Source organism: Opisthorchis viverrini, assembly GCF_000715545.1.
Source record: "Opisthorchis viverrini unplaced genomic scaffold opera_v5_112, whole genome shotgun sequence".
In the NCBI taxonomy this organism is placed as follows: Eukaryota; Metazoa; Platyhelminthes; class Trematoda; order Opisthorchiida; family Opisthorchiidae; genus Opisthorchis; species Opisthorchis viverrini.
The window spans coordinates 1279971-1297480 of record NW_008751770.1 but is presented as its reverse complement, the minus strand read 5'-3'; the positions used below and the strand labels follow the sequence as shown (position 1 = coordinate 1297480).

At 42.2% G+C, this 17510-nt stretch overlaps 1 protein-coding gene across 1 annotated transcript in view; it reads right to left on the bottom strand.

The window, feature by feature from the left end:
- The window catches only part of T265_05830 (hypothetical protein), a gene marked incomplete at both ends in the record, with an annotated part of 99814 nt that overhangs the window by 55004 nt on the left and 27300 nt on the right, over window positions 1–17510 (bottom strand). The gene's annotated exons all lie outside the window — the stretch shown is intronic.

Below are 17510 nucleotides of genomic sequence, written 5' to 3'. Positions count from 1 at the left end.
CTTCTGGGCTACCAAACTGTGGATATCTTCCAGTCAGCTTGATCGATGGACATGACCAGGACACTGGCAGAATCCTTGCTAGAGGCGTCGAGGAGAAGAATCGTGTCATTCCAACATGAACACGTTTGCTCACTGACAAATGAGCTTGGCGGTGTCTCCAGTGTGTACTGGAAGAGTGGTTGCAACACGTTCAACTCGCAGATCAGATGTCCGGAGTTCAAATCCCGGAACGGCCACGGATATACAATGCCGATGAACTTTATTAAAAGAACTCGTGTCTTGTGCTTCCCCGCTTTGTGTGGACTCACTGAAACACTTGTATTAAGATAGGAGGATGACTCTACAAACGAGAGTGTTGTCAATATAATTACATTCGTTAGGCATGTGCAATCTGGTCTCATCCCATACCATTTTGCTATGCAAATATGCATATGACTTCTTTAACTGAAACTCCATCAGTTGCGTTCACACCTTTACTCGCATCTTGCCCGCAACCAGTGTGGCTGGGTCATCTCCTTTTGAAAACCAACCATTGTGAACCCACATGGTCCTTGTTTAGAGTTTGCCTTCTTTTGAAAGAAAAATCATCAAACTAACCCTCCATTTGCTTTTCGTTTTGTTTCCTTTCTTTGTTTCCAATGATTGGCTGACTAGTTGAATTCTCGAGTTGATGAACACAGTATTGTTTCCAATAAGACTCGAGTACCTGTCTGCTGTCAACGAGCTTTTGACTTAGGTGGCTTTTATCGGGTTTTGATGCTGAATACCAGTTGCCCATATCTCAACTATTTTGGTAACATTAATCGAACCAAAGGTTTTCTTTGAACCTAGCATCTGGTCGTATTGCGGACTGTCAGTATAGAAGGAATGTGAAAAGAGTGCACGCGCGTACTTCTGTTGTCAAGCATTTGGTATAAGAAATCGGTCTGGATGCTTTTTCAGAAAAACGGAGAGTGTTCGTAAAACTTTAAAACACCATGCCCCAGTACTTTTGAAGTCCGGGAGTGATGTGTGCTTGGTTCAACCAAATAATAGCTGTTAGTTGACAGAAGAAAACGGCTCTTTTGTTCTCCATAAACGTCTGAGTGAGATAGCTGGATTCGTGCGTTCCCATTCTAATAGATATACTTCTCTCTATTTTCTCATCTAGACACAACGGTTAGTTACCGCCATATCGCAAGCAGTTGTTTGCCCGTAATTGTTCTGTCCCCGATAGGCATGTCACCACCATTGGCATAATGTGTTGCCGGATCCAGTCATCAAAATTCCTCACGGACCATTCGACATTGACCAGAGAGAAGATTGGACAATCAATAATATCTGAAACGCATCAGCCCGTAAACTGGCTTCCAGTGCTTAACCTGTTACCTCAATGTGAACCAAGATGTCATTGAGGATAATAATTCCGCAGATAAATTCTTAGTGTAACCCGTGTTCTCGACAGTCCCCGACACGGTCAACCTAAATTTCCACCTAACATAGTGTATCTTTGCGTAGGGAAACCAGGACGATTTAAGCAAATTCACTACCTATTCTGGATTCACTCATGCTTCCGCCCAATGAATATAAGTTTTCCCGGTAGAATTTTGCAGTTGTACCAGGTACCAGTAAAATACAACAGTCGAAATAGCTGGCCGATTTTGTAAACCGCAGTACAAACCATCGACCGACGGTCCGTTTTAGGGAACAGGCACTATGATTTTTGGGTGAAATCCATTCCAACTAGTGCAAGCAAATAAGCTTATGCTTATCGCCTTTTCAAAACACTTTTATTGGACAAACTTCTCAGTGCGGTTATCAAGGTCCAATTTGAGTGTCAAAACAGAAACGGCATTATGGAAGAGGGAAATCTTTGTCGTTTTTCGAGCAGGTGTCACTTCACTAGTCGTAATTTGGCATCCACTTGGTAAGATCAACCATCGTGTTAATAATAATTTTCTGTACACAGTGATCTTTCAGGATAAGCCAAATCACTGCTGGGTAGTAAAAGGTTCCGACTAGAGTGGCGTGCTTTCAGAGATCCAATTACGCCTGACATGGAGCGATTTTATATATCATTTCGAAGGGTGGATTATTTTCAGAAGAACCACCAATATGTGACAGAATATTTTATTTAACTGTTTGGTAACTGAAGGGGGATGAGCTAAAAAGAACTATAGCAGTTCTTCCAACCAAGTTCAACCATATCCGCCGTTGCTGATGTCACGTTTCGGGTTTGTGGTAGCATGATCCGACAGATTACTGTGATGTCTGTGGTCAGAAATAGGTGCATTCTCTTAATCATAGGAAAAAAACACTTGAGTATTATGGGCCACATCGCCGTTCTGACCACCTCCAAAACTTGGAGCTAGACAACCAGATACAAAGCAATCTGGCAGATGCAGTCTTCCAAAAGTGCTGTCCTGCAGAAGCACAATATACCCCTTTCTACCCCACCAGATACTGCAAGCTTACAGCAGTCAGGTTTCACAAGACAGCAAGTTAATCCGGTCCCATAGATGAGAATAGGGTTTTGAAGAATACACAGGTAATTGGTTCCTGGTAGAACGAGACAGTGAAAGAAGAATGGTATGCAAGGAATAGGACTAACAAAGTTCGTTGAGAATTTTCAGCGATACTTGACACTGCTCTGATTTGTTAGCTTAAATATGCGGCACATTCAGTTGTAGAATATCATAAACGAGAGATTCAGTTGAGTCTCTCGTGACAACCGAATCGATTTGCAAATGAGTATATTTCTCGAAAACGGTCCAATTTGGTTTCAAGTAGAACATAAGGTTGACGGAAACTCGACGACTGCGCCTACCTAGTGAGCCCCAAGAAGGGCGAAACCGGTCATGGGCTGTCGAAGAGTTTTCAGCAGCCATGTGAGTAGTTCACTTTATGACCAAAGTAGCTTAGGATTCTTCGACTGGGGAAAAGATGAAGATGTCCATTATTTTTTGGGTGGTCTGAATATAAAGCGAATACGTTAATTATAATATTTGATATAATGGCCATACTGTATGCGATGGTGATCATTTACGCCCTTGGGAATTGAGCCTCAATGCAAAAAACAAAAAAGTGTACGACTGAGCAAGTGAGTGGGATTAGATGCCAACTAACGTGAGTAGACAGAGTGTGTGAGTAAAAAAACCACCAAAGTTTTAGAACTGAATATGAGAAAGTTGAACTGAAAAACAAGCAGCAGGGCTGATCAAAAAAGCCTCTCTGATACCCTCGAAATTTGAACATCGATGGTAAATATTGAAAAAGGTGTTGTATACTGTAAACATTCATGGTAGATTTTGACTATAAGTGGCCACTTCTCGCGGAATTGGCTTAGTGTTAAGGGCACATGCACTGCGTTAAAAAACAAAAAAACATCAATAAATGTAAGACTCAGGACCGTATAATTCATGGAACCCGACTGCTCCCATTTACGAGACATTTCGACACGTCCCACAGATCTTACGAGCAAGGAAATCAGTGTACACATTCTTAGTGTCATGATAATGATAATGATGATGGCTTCAGTAAGATCACGATCATCTCAATATCGCGCTGGAGACGAAGTATGGGGAGAAGTTCATAGAAAGTAAGTAGGTTAGACTAGCTGTGGTTTATGTGTAGGGACGAGCATATTTCTAGCCTTTTAGGTCAGTATAAAGAACATGCATGTCTTGAACGCAATTTTGCAGTAAACTAATAATCATAGTCAAAAGTTTTCACCAGCACGCAACTGAGCAAATTGGTATACGCCTCTACACCTACTTTTGAAGTCGTCAGACGTCCAAACGCCATGATATTTCACTTATACCCGACAGATCGATCGATCGCCGAGGATTGGTTATCCAAGCTCAACCGAAAAACCTCTAGCAAAGTCGTTGCGGAAGAGGGAGATAATTGCAAAAAAACTGCAAACGGTCCTAAGTGAACTGATACTACTCATTCAAAATTCACTCATATTGGTTGAACTGCACAGCTGCTCACCAGTTCGCTTTGCGAATGCTAGGGGAGTATGGTCAGTGTCAATGGTAGTTGGTAAAAATTGTCAATATGCGAATCGGAAGACGAATTTCCATTTGGTCCATGTGATGATCTTGTAATTCAACACTGTTTGCACCCAGGGCGCTTTAATGTTTATGTTGTCAGAGTATGACACTAACGGATGACAGCTTCGCTCACTATGCAGTCCAAAGGGTCAGTTCTCCAAACGAACAACTGCGACCAAATCAGATGTTCATATCACCCAATAGCCGGCCTCATAGCTATGCACCGTAGTTCAAAATTTGGCTCTCTATCGATAGATTAGAAAATGCGTACCAAATTTAACGACACCAGCTGTTGGACACAGCTGCACACGCACATCACACTGGGGACACAACAAACGTGCTGGAACTAACACTGTTACATTTTTGAAGTTCATACGCACCGCCTCCGATGAGATTTTCGCTGATAGCGAGCGCGTTTCATAGTAGGTAACTTGATATCTTACATCGATCGGCTGACCGCTGCTCAGGCAACATATGGTCTACAGATCAAACAGATTGATTTTCATACGGTGGTGGGCGAGACTCGTGATCGGCCTATAAATATGATAAATTATTACAAGCATACTTTCGGACAAAGTTACACTTTTGAAGCTCAAACCAGAGCTTAACACATAGATTAGGGAGGTGAATGAGTAGGGATAGTGCGCTGGTGCTGTTTTCGAAACAATGGATGCCGGAAACACAAAAATTCTCACGCAATCAAAGGAATGGAAAATTTCGACAAACATTCAGTCTGTCCCACATGCGTGACCACAGTAGTCCTGCAATCCTTCACACACGTGGGTGTTACAGAGCACTTTACGTCGGCAAATTTCACTCAATCGATAGTTAACCAGATTGGAATAATCAGCAAATATGTTGTGTATATTCATGGGCCTTGAACTAGAATAAACGAAGTAAGCAGCTAGAAATAATGGAGACTAGTTTACTCCTGAATATCACAAATTAATGGCTCCATTCAGGTTAGTAAAGAGTGGTTGCAATCAGACCGTCTCTGACAGCCTTCCGCACATTCTTTTAAAGTATTCAACGGTTCACAGTGTCTAGACATAGGACAGATTCACATTTCGCTAAGTTTGACAACTGTGCTGCGAAAAAGTTTCTGACAAGAGTGCTGCGATACAGTAAATCTGACAACACACTTTTGCTACCTGAGATAAAGAAGCCAAGTGTGACAGCGCAAATCTTCTGTTGAACGTGGTCATCGATCGAAAGCCTGAGGAAGGGATTCGGCTGACTCGTCGAGCGTGCGTTTACACTCTTCTTAGTGGCAAGTAATATTTCTTAAATCTATTCAGATTTTCTTCGTTGAATCCACTCGGAATATCCTCCAGAACGTATCCTCTGCTCTTGGCTTGTCCCAGAGAAGACCGACTGAATATCATATCTCAAAAGTCTCGTTGGTGTAATACGGCCTATTGTCATGCGGCCTCGAAAGAGTTATCGGAATAAACAATATTAGGTGTGAAATAGGTTGTTCTAAGGTGAGAGTCCAAGATACTTCAAAGTATATTAGATCAGGATTTTCCAGTATCTAACGCACTGACTCGACGGAGTTTACGTTAGACCAAGCATCATAGACATTTACCCTTTCTTCTCCAATGCAGTATACAAGGTTGAATCAGGACTGTAGATGCCAGCTGAGAGGAAGAAGCGGCTAACCAAACCGACGCCAAAGGAACTACCCGGTCTTCCAGCAAAACAAGTTGAAGAGATGCAGCAGTAGCGGTATAGAGACTAAAGCCACGCTCGCCCGTTTTCAAAAGTAATATATAGAATATCGTTTCTACTGGCCGGATGATAGGAGATCACAGATTAGAGGGAAAAGCATGACAGGCCGCTTATCCGACAGCCTATCATTCCAGCAGAATCGGTGAGTCACTAACGACTATGTGAGCGGAACAACATTAGTTGCAAAGGACAGAGATTGAATTATTCTTGGTTTATTGCGGTGTTGCACACTGAGGTTCACTACTTAAAGCACCTATTTAACGCTTCGGTTCTTATAAATAAGTTCACAGAAATTGGAATCGCGGCTAGCGTCCAGCAAGCTCGGTGAAACTAGCGAGTCATAATAACCGTGAATGGCTGGGGCACGGAATTTGCTGAGAGACAAACCAAGCCAAGTATTGTTGATTCCTTATGTGAAAATGACTACCGAACCGTTTTTGCAATCACGATGTTATCAGTTTGGGCATTATGGTTGGATGCGTTTTCATGTTTCATAATCATTCTCTTGATTTCTCATTCGTGCAAAGACGGATGGGAATTGTAAGCGAGTTGACTTAGGAACCGGCCACGTAATATCCATTGTACGATCCCGACGCTTTTTTTCTCTGGTAGATGAAATTGCCCAAATTCTTCTGCGAACACTATTCTGACCCCAGTCACCACAAGTTTTTCTCGTCTGGAAACGAAGTGGTCCTGACTAGCGGGATCGACTAATTTCTAATACTTGAACAACAATTCATTCCATTCGGGATCTTCTTGGTCCTTCTTGCCTACTTGACTAGCATTTTCAGTCAGGGGCTGTTTCTGGCCTCTGGTGACGTAAGTCATCAAAACATCTGATTAACACTCTTCATACTCAAGTCCGCGTTAGTAAGCGTCTTCGAACTCTTAATTGCAGAATGGCTTCAGCCAGCCCTCAGTGTCATTCTTTATTAGTACACAATGACCAATCGTTTTCACTACATAAAGTGTACATCTCGTTCTTGGGCGGCTCCCAAGTACGACGACACTTCCAACATTGTTTTGAACTGTCAGCTTTGTTTCTGTACAGTGAAAAGGAATCAGTAATCAACTGGATAAAAACATTGATAGTAACAGGGTTTCTCACTCGCTTAACACAAAAATTTTGTTTCGTTCATTTCTTTCCGTACGAAATGCCAGTGATCATTTTCGGATTTCGTAGTTGGGTGATATCGTTAGAAGCACAAGTTTAGCGCTTTACATATAAATCATCAGGGGATTTGCACTTATAATGCGCTTTCGCTGTCACATTTTCGTAAAGTTTGGACAGTGCGCTTACGTTCACATACACACAGTGGCGATTCGCTGTAGCGTAAATACTCCAAAGAAGTCAAACAACGGGTCAGACTTAGTTTGTTGTTTGACAGAATATATCCCAAGCGCAAACCCTACGATAATCGAACCGTATGACGAAGCTCTCCGTAGCATACAAGCAAGCTAAACCTGTATAGCCTAATCATGCGGGTTCGCTCACCAATTTGTCAAGTTTCCGGTTTTAGCGCTCGTACGTCCACAGAATCAATAGCCGGTTCACTGATGGAAAAGCTTATCACAGCCTGGCATTTCATCTGCCTGCAGTTGAACCAGTGTGCTTATCCCCAACGCTTATTCATCCTTATCCTCATCAGAATCTTTATGGGAAAATGGTCATCAGCATTCAACGATTTTTAAGCTATTTTCGGTCTTTCTCCGCTAACACTGCACTCTTGTCTCCTCTCGTCAATCCAAATACCCCATCAGCGTGAAACTATCCCTTGTTTTCCATCAGGTCCCGATGCATCAATACCATCTAATTAAGCTGGTATTGCTTGTACCTATTTCCGACGATGTTCACTAGGACTTACCCCGACGGTCCGAAATGGTTTAGTGTTTCATTAAGGAAACTACTCACAAGGTTGCTGAAAACTCTTCGAAAGCCCGCGACCGGTTTCGCCCTTCTTGGGGCTCATCAGTTTGTTGTTTTCTTCCAGAAAAACCCGTTCAAAAATGTGGTGCCTTGAATTACTTCAAATGACAGATTTCTTGTTTTGCTGCCCCTATCATAAGAAAAAGACCTAAACTCCCTTCTTTCTAAATGAAGTTTTGCTTTGCCGGAGATAATGCAATCTTATCTGGTCATCATTTATTGTTCAGGCTCCACTGTTCATCTAGCAATATGGTCTCCTGTATTCGACGAGTGATCATTATCCCAAACTCTGAAACAGAAGTGGCTTCATCTAAGATTTTATAGGCTTTGAGTTTGGTAATAAATCGAATTTGTAGGGTTGACTCCATTTCTATGACCTTTAATTCTATTTTGTCAAGTTTTTTTAAATTTTTTCCCGAATGGTTGTTAAGGTGAGCATTTTTCGTATCATCACGAGCAACCAAAAATATCAGCACACGATATTTCGAAAGATTTCTAGTCCGTTGCCTCTTTTTTCATGTCCTCAAAATCATCTTCACTACTTAATATTTCGCCTATTCAAGCATATATGATCGTGCGTGGGTAATCCCAGTTTGAAAGCTGATCTCACCAGAATTCCCGAGTTGGCCTTGCTGACCAACGCGTGTCCAAACAATATCGTGTTCGGACTACTTCCGCCACCTTCCAGAAGCATAACCCTAGGCTATTTTTCAGTCCCCCTAACTCATTCTACCCCGATTAAAATTTCGGCCAGTGTTACCTGGTTCGTCTATCTCGAACTTTTTATGCACCTTGGAGGAACGGTCGTGTGTGCCAAGCAACTGCTTACTTCAGCCCAGCTCAAAATCCCTGTTTCATATCCAAACTTCCTTATTCAGCTTTGGTTCTTTTCCTACACTATATTCAATCGTCCATTTAGACCACCATATTCAGAATTTCTTTGAAGTTCTACCATCTTCATATCATAGCGCTAGAGTTGCACTCTGGCGCCCTCCGTTTCGGGAAAAATACGCCGCGGACTGAGAGGTCGACCGAGTCCCGTTCGAGCCCTCAGCAACACATCCACTCTGCATCGGCATATGAGGCGGTCGGTTAAAACGAGTGGTTCATGGGACATCAAAATGGCTTTACAAGTTGTACCCGCTCATAAACTACAATAACTTCTAATGATGGACATCAGTTATGTAGTCTTAGGACTGAACGATGAGCTGGCAGTGTGGTGGTGAATGTTACCTATCTGTTGGAATTATGGGAGTATACCGGCCTACAGGCAACAGTACTGGAATTTGAATTGACTGACTGAAGTGAAGGGGGTGGGTGTGGTCTGCCATCAGCAAAATCGAAAAACGGATGTTTTACCACTATTTGAAGAGACATATGTACCTATATGGCTCCGTATCTTCAGATGATAATCAAAATGGTATTAGTTATGGTTGTTCGATAAATGTGGTCTAACATATTGTACAAATGCCGTCTCAGAATACTGGACCGTATCTAAGCGTCCAGGTGGCCGTCGGATAGCCGCGACGGAAAAGATGTTTAAAGTTTTGTGGAAGCTATTTTTCTTAAAGAGTGCTAGGAAAGGGTCTTGACGATTCCAGGTCACTAAGTAGGTCGTGTTCCTTGCGCCCACTTCACAACGAAATAGCGATTCACCTAAAAAGTCGATAGTCCCTGTTTCATGTTGCCTGCCTCCTGAAATGGGATAGCGTAAGAAAGACAGAAGCTGATCGTCAGCAGAAAACGGAAACCTATTGTGAATCGTTTCTAACTATGCTGATCTGCTACCATAATATATGACTGTATCCAGTACGTGTCACGAATAGCGCAACACTTCGACCAATATCCTCAGTTAGGTCATTAATCTTCGCAATTCAACTGATATCTCTGGCCAAAAATGATGTAAGGTGTGTAGATCAATATGGATCTTGCAATAAAAACAAGGTATCTCCTAGCGCGTGTGTAGTTGAACTTGTGACAGTCGTGTCACACCTACGTGATACTCTAAACCTCCGAAAATATTTTCTCTCATAAAACAGAATGCTTTGAGAAAGCGTGAGCGTTCAAGTTACCGAGTTCGGTGAATGGACCGAATCAGTTATTCAGGTTATCTTCCAAACTTGCAAAAACAAATGCCGTCATTCGGTATGTCGTTGACTGTGTTAATGAGAACAATTCTTCACAGGTTTACAGGATAGCTTTCTGCCGAAAGCGGATCTATTCTAACAGAAACACAATAAAGTGTCATGCGTTGAATCGAATTGACGGCGAGATTGAAAATCCCATAGCTAGGAAGAAATATCTCACAGTACCCGCATCCGATAACTGAACCTGATGTGCGGGTTACTCGGAATTTCTGGACTATGTAGACAAATTTGTGAACCCCGAAAGCAAAGGGACTGTTTTTCTGAGCAAGGAATTGAGTTCACCAGGAGCCTATGCAGATTTCCGGATCAAAATGGATAAGTACGCACATACTTTTGCTTGACACTTGAACCCTGAACAAGAAAAACGGCCATCTGGGTCTGATGAATCTATCTGAGAACTTCCTAAGCTAAACGAGTGACCTAGCTTGCTGTTGAAATGGGAACTTTAGGCTCAAATTAGCCCACCATCGCTAACAATATTGCGGTATAAGATTCAAACTAGACAGTCTGACTAAACCAAATCCGATCGTTCTGAAAGAGTTTCAGAAAAAAAGTATGTCGTTTTATCTTGCGATGGCTAGACTACAGGCATGGTATCTACGAAAGAAAGATTATGTTTCCGGATAAAGGCAAGCTCGTGATCATGTTCCGCGAGAAGAATGGACAATATACACTAAGATACTACCAAATTTCCTCACAAAGAAAAGAGGTTTAATCCTGGAGAACTTAAAACGAATCAAGCCTGCTGGGTCCATAGTTGATTTCCTCAATGGGCTTACAAAAATTCATAAGCTTGATATGTCCATCCACTATTTATTAGCTACCACGATTCTATCCGACCACTGAGAAGTCAAACAGTCAGTAAAGTTATTAGTACGAAAGCGCGATTATTGATGTGTTCTTTAAATAGGCTTATGATGGACTAGTACTCCCTTTCGACTACAATGGTTTTACAGTTAATCTGACATGATTTGGCGGTAGTGAAGCTCTAATGTTCCTCTGAATAAGATAGGAATGAGGAAATTAAACAAACTGCAAGTTTCTCCGACGGATTTGTTTGAACTGCTTGTGAAATTCTATGTTGTTATTTTTCACATCTCTTGATATCTTTAAGCTATCCGAAACGCCGATAGTCATTATCCTATATCCAAACAGTGCTTTCTTCTAAACTTCCCTATATTATTTAAAAAAAACTATTCGAATAAATGGGTGGACGTGTTACTTTAAAAGCAGACCTAATAACTCCGGTCATTATCTGAATGTGTCCTTCCAAACGAGACCAATGCACCTGTTCACAAGCATCAGCATGTCGTGGGGGTGGCCAGAAACGATTACCTTCCACGGCGGTCAATAAGTAACAGGCTTAAAACAGCATGACATTCAGTCGCATCCAGGAAAACTGCATGTATGGTATACTAAAAATAATAATAGACTACAATTTCCGCATCCTTAATCCTAAGAGCTTTGGGTGTACACTGATTCACTCAGGTGTGGTGTGTTAGGTGCTTTACATCCGGGAGAAGAAAACCGCAAATCAGTGAATGCGTTTTGATGAATCTATATCAGGCTGTGCACGAAACCGTTGTAGTGTTTTTCGTATTGTGTCTCACAGTCGAATTTCGCCTCAGCCTTCGCGTGTTGCTGGGGGTAAGCCGGACAGGAGTATACAAAATGTGGATATCTCAATGGAACATTCTATCGTTTCATCATGTTGTAAATTCACAATCGAGAAGCAGTAATAAAAGCAAAATCCGAATGAATGACGGCGTTTGCGCACCAGGAATCACAGCTCTTATCAGGCAGCATGTGGCAGAATTGGGCGACATGAAATGCCTGTTAAGAACTGAGAGTTAGGTGGAATGAACCAGCTGGAATGAACAGAGTACGAATAACAACAATGACCAACAACATTGGGCTTCAGTTTTCTTGAACAATCGAGCATATTTTCCTGAAGAATTCTTTTATCCCTGAGTGGAATCCAATGATGACTTTCCTAGTATGCAGTGTTTTTTCGGTCAGGAATGTAGGAAAACTTAAATGCCATTACCTATTGCTAGTTCGTTCTTCTACGTCAAATTTTAGCACAAAATCACCATTGCTGTTCAACTACTTCACACGGTCTTTTGTAAATAACTATGACTTCTCAGTGTTTTGAAACCAGTCGAATCGCGTCCAATATACCATATGTAGGAAGAGATGCAGACCAGCTTCTGTGGGCGACGTAACCAACTGTTCTGCATAACTGAAACTTAGGCCATATTTCATGGATGGCGTGATCATGTCCTCGAACAGTGCCCTTTAGTATGCGCCTGCGTCGCGTCCCGACTGTCTACTTTTGCACATCAAACGCTGCCGCAGTCAGCCATTTCTACATAATAAATTGTATTCAGCCAACTTGGTAACATTCGCAGACCTGAATGATTCTAGACCATTTTTCGCAAACAACTGCTCTTGACGAAACCAAACAGTTCGCTATTGTCACGCAACTCTCCGTAACGAGGATCCATTGATCCCGGTCGTATACCATTTACCAGTGGTCAGACCTTCATTCGTCGTAACAGTTTGTTTGGAAAAAGGAGAAAAATGTTGTTTAATCAGACTTGGACACGTATGACAGTTGTTGCCTGGGTTGTGTTTTGTCAGACAGCAAAACTATAATAGTGTTATTTTCGCTGCGATTTAGAAAGGAACGAGCTAGAAACGAGAGGAGTGGTTCAAATAATTTTCGTCTTACACAGAATGTATTGGTGCTGATGTGTCGTGCTAACAAATAGATCTAAAAGGTGAAAATCTCGTACAGGCCAAAAGTGATGTATTCTGTGTCTGAGTTTAACGAGGAAGATTGATAAATCACAGTCGTAGCCTTTAAGACCATTGTATACTGACGGAAGATATTGAATAGATCAGTGACACCAGCAAAACTTAATCCTGAGTGCCGACACAACCATTAAGAGTGTATCAGGGAAAGCCGGATTGTGTTAATCCTCCTTTTGTAGTAAACGCCTTTAAAGCCTCTTTTGTCCGGCAGATCCCCTAATACTGAATTTCTGACTGTGTACAAAAGCTACCCAAAAGAACCGAGATAGTATAGTCGGTAGTGTGCAGAACTACTGACCTGGGGGTCCGTTGATCGAGGCTAACTCTGGTTTTCCGACTGCTTGAGCAAACGGACAGTAACACAGATCTCTTAGTCTCTTCGAGATGCCCGATAAGTATGACCTAAGGGTGGCACAGCTAAACGATTATATCATGATAATTTTATTCAAACCCAAAAAGCTTTTAAGCCGTGTAAATGATGACTATGTACACACTGCACCCGAAATCAGTCACCCTGTGGGCCCATGTGGAATATGTTCGTTCCGATTAAATCCTTCAACAGAGAAAACTTTACACAGTGAATCACCTGCCAGATTATTTGCATAATTACCAATGTAAATGGCATCGTTAACCATGAAGAGCCACTTGTTGCAAGCCATTGTCATATTTCCCTCCCAATGTGATAGTTCTGAAAATTCACCATGATTCACCCGATCTTTCGTTGCCCCGGGGATAATTGAAGGAATGTTGATTAATCAAATGGATTGCTATGTCCCTGGACATTAACAGCACCTGGCAAACTTCCTATCAGTTTTTGGAATGAAATGAGTCGTTCAACATAATCACCCAAGACCGTAAAGGGACGAAATATCACTGAAAAACCACAGAGCAGACTCATAAAACTTGGCGCTATCAAAAATGGGCTGAACTGGTAAATTTGATGGCTGTCCGAGCGAAGGAGTACCGTAATCTTCCTATTTATCCGCCGTTTTATTCACATGTTAATTTTTCCTACGGTGCTGGTCGTAAAGATCCTGTGATTGGGCGACAATGAGCAACAGATAACAAACGTGGACCCACATGCCTATTAGTCTGTTCTCAACCACATTTGATACAGCAATGCTACCTAAACATTCGTGCCATATTTCGCTACTTGGTTTATTTTGGCTCAAATCTCAGAATCCAAAAGAACTGTCGAAATACCGTTTGGTATCCTGAGAAAGACAACTGAATTAAAGGTGGATGTACCAAGGTGTTTTTTTTTCGCCGGAAAGATCGGATCAACAAATATATTCCCTTGAAGAACTGCTAGTCCGTCAGTGTAAGAAACTAGCAGGTTTTGCTAGAGCTCTGCCCGTAAGGAAAATATGCACCTCAAAATGTAGTTGAAGAACCGATTACGTTTCTACAGTTAAAGTGTTGTTCCCCTGAGGGTTCCTCACATTGAAATGATTTTCTAGACCAATGGAACACCAGAAACAAATACACGAGGCTAGGCGGAGTGCACACGTGAAATATAGCAGAGAAATCCGGAGGACATATCGGAGAACGTTTCAGCGAATTGTGTGCAACTGTTAGCATGCAGGTGAAAACTGGCGTCTGTCGAAAGTCATGTGAATGTTTTCAAGTCTGCACAAAACAAATTCACAACGGATTCGTTGTTAGCTGTACATTTGTGCGAAAAACAGCAGGCATTAGTTTGTCTACAGGGAAACACCAACTACGAACAATACCTGAGTTGGCTCAACAAGTTCGTTGAGGACTAGAACGGGCTAAATCCGCTTGACTTAAATCGATGGGCGTGAAGCACGAGGATGCAGGTGCAATAGGTACGCACCTGCGCTGAATCGCGACTGCAACAATAGAGGTGAATTTCCAATGACTCACACGTTTTCAAGTGGTAACCTTCTAGTTCCCGAGACAGTGGACGTCTGTTCCGAGCTCCAGCTAATATTGTGAAGGGGAGTGGCTAGCAATTATCACCGACAAACTGGCAAAGAGGTTAGAAGTAGGCTGAATGAGAAACTCAGCCCGCTGTTTACTAGGTACGCTATCTCTGAGTCGTCTGAAAGAAATACCAATCAAATTTACCGTTTCAAGGTCTGGCCAAGCCATAACCAGCTAAGGAAACCCAAATTTTTAATGAGTATGAGGTCTTGGTCGAATATTTATCCCACAGATGGAGTCACTGCATGCTCGACAGCCAGTTAATAAATTTTTCATGTTAAGGATCATCACTCAAAACAGGATCATGTAATTCTGAGTAGCGGTACCAGATCCTGTCTAGTTGCGAGGTAATAACATTTCCGATGAGTCATTCGTGGTCATTTGACACACCGTTTAACAACCAGCGAGCTTCGGGTCGCCTCCCAAACTCGTAAGACTTGTGATGTTGTTGACTCAAAAATGGTGCAATATTCTTGGCTTCTTTCTGTGCAGGTTGATTTCAGCTGAGGCAAACCTCGTGACCATCTACAGATTGTGAAGCTGTGATCAAGACATTCATCAAAAGCATGCAGGATTAGTTGCGTTTTACTTCATGCTGTTGGTGTGGAAGAGAATAGTGGCGAGCCGTGACTCGCTTCGGTATATTTGGGTGCCCGGCCTGAGCGAAAACGTTTTTCCATTTTTCCGTATACAGTGATCATTTCGGAAAATAAAGTTGCTTCAGAGGACGTAACCGATCTAAGTCGAAGAAGAAACCTCTTTGCGAGATGGTAGATCCCCCAATGAACGAGAAAACAATGTTGCACATACCTCGAATAATGTACTGATATTCTTAAGCTTGTGTAGAAAGAGCGTACCTACGGTGTTACAACCAACAACCTCGGTAAAAGCTACCTTCATCGTCCATAGCCATCGTAGGGAGAACTTGGTTAAGAAACCCTACCTTACGAACCGGTCCACACTATGGCTTGTCCATATGGCTAGGTGGGCACTTGTAACAGTTAAAACCTAATCTCAGGGCTTCGAGACGTGAAGCGCAAAGATCCATTTACAGCATCATTCCCATCCACTGAGAACCTTAAAAAGGCATTTGTTGCATTAACTCAGTGGTCTATATGAGATAGAGCACTGTTGTATGTAAGGAACGTGTTACTTTGGGCTTGGTCAACTAAAATCGGTCTGCTTCATTTGGTCATCAGGTTCTGAGCACACCGCATAGAGTTCCTGACTAAAACTGGTGTCTTTTGGAAGGTCGTTTCTTCTTATAGGTTCTCAACCTTTGAAAGAAGATAAGTACAAACAATACCCTGTGAGGAATGGAATCTGTCAGTCAAAGGATCGAATCTAACATCTAAACTGTTTGAAACCATGTTAAGTTCATACAGTTGTACATTTGACAAATTGACACTGATCTGTATGGTGTGACACCATTGAGCGACTTCACAGTTTCGGCGTCCACCACAGTTTCTCAATTCTAGCCGTCGTCATCCGTCGAAATGGAACTTTTATTGGGTCCGCGCAGGGCATTGTAGCAACAAACTATTTAGATGAAGAGATCATAGCGCACAAAAAATGACGCACTCCGTAGGCGCTTTGAAGTAGCCTCTCGAGAGGGGAAATGAAAGACCGTATCATCACCAAAGAAGGAAAGTGTGGGAAAGTTTTGCCCTTAAAACAGAGCAAAGGTGGTTTCTTCCGATACGTGGTTTTCTTTCGAAAGGACTTAGTGATCAGAGGAACATGAAGCAGAAAACAAGAGTGACCTCTAAAGAGAGGTGATTATTACACAAATGGGAAATCGTAGCCCAAGTGCGCCAAACTGATGGATATAATGACACAATAACCCTGATCGGCCTGCTGCCACCAAGCAGATATCAGTGTCATATCAGAATAAACAATGCTGACAGTAAGAACTTAACATCCTAGTCTTCGTTGCGGGGGGATTTCGTGCAACAGGTGCATTCTAACTGAATTTTTTTGGAAGGCGGGCGGGCGACTCTTCCGAAGAATCGCCGAAGAACTAATATGGTTCAAGTTACCAATTAAGCTTTAGTTTCCTTCATCACTGGAACGTTCCACAGGACCTGAAAAAACACCCACCTGTTGACACATTCTAAATAGAGCGGAGGTAACTCATTAAGGCACGGCCACGGTTCGAACCCAACCTCTGCATCTTGACTGCTCCTGTCCATGCTTGGACAACCTGGATGTATCTCAACCCTCTGTGGCATAGCAGCCAGGCACAAAAATGGTGTCACAACCGGACGACTATTATAATAATTAGTATTATTTATTATTTAGATTCTAAGCGGGTGAAATCTACCCTTTCTAAACTTGACGACATTAGCTTCGAAACTTTTTCCCAATTTTATCCTTCGTTTCCTTCCACCGTCACGCCGTCTAAATATGACATAGCGATCTTCACAAATAAGTTCTCAACATTAATTTGAATTTCCTGACTGTCCCTTAGACAAAAACGGATGTAACGAAGCCACAGTGTGGTTGCCCCATTACGTTGTTATCATCAAGCGGGCGCACCAAAATGTAATTGATAAAGGCCATCTTCAGCCATATGCGTATCTAATGGTTGCATTCTAGAACATGGTCTCCTGTAGAGTAACTGTGGCATGATATGGCACAAACTGAATAGCCAGCACGGTCAAAAGATAAATAAGAGAAAGTGGACCCTTGAAGCCAGCACCGAAACACTTCCGTTTTCACCGGTGCTTGTCTTTTGGGTTCATAGTCGACGACAAACAGGGCCTAGCTTTTACCGAGAGGGAATTAGCCCTATACCAGTTAGAACTGAAGGGGATTTGCTCCAAAGCTGGAGATAATTGAGTTTTATCCATATTAGTTAGCAGCCAAAAAACGAGTCAAGTCTTGTGGAAAATTAAATACTAGGCC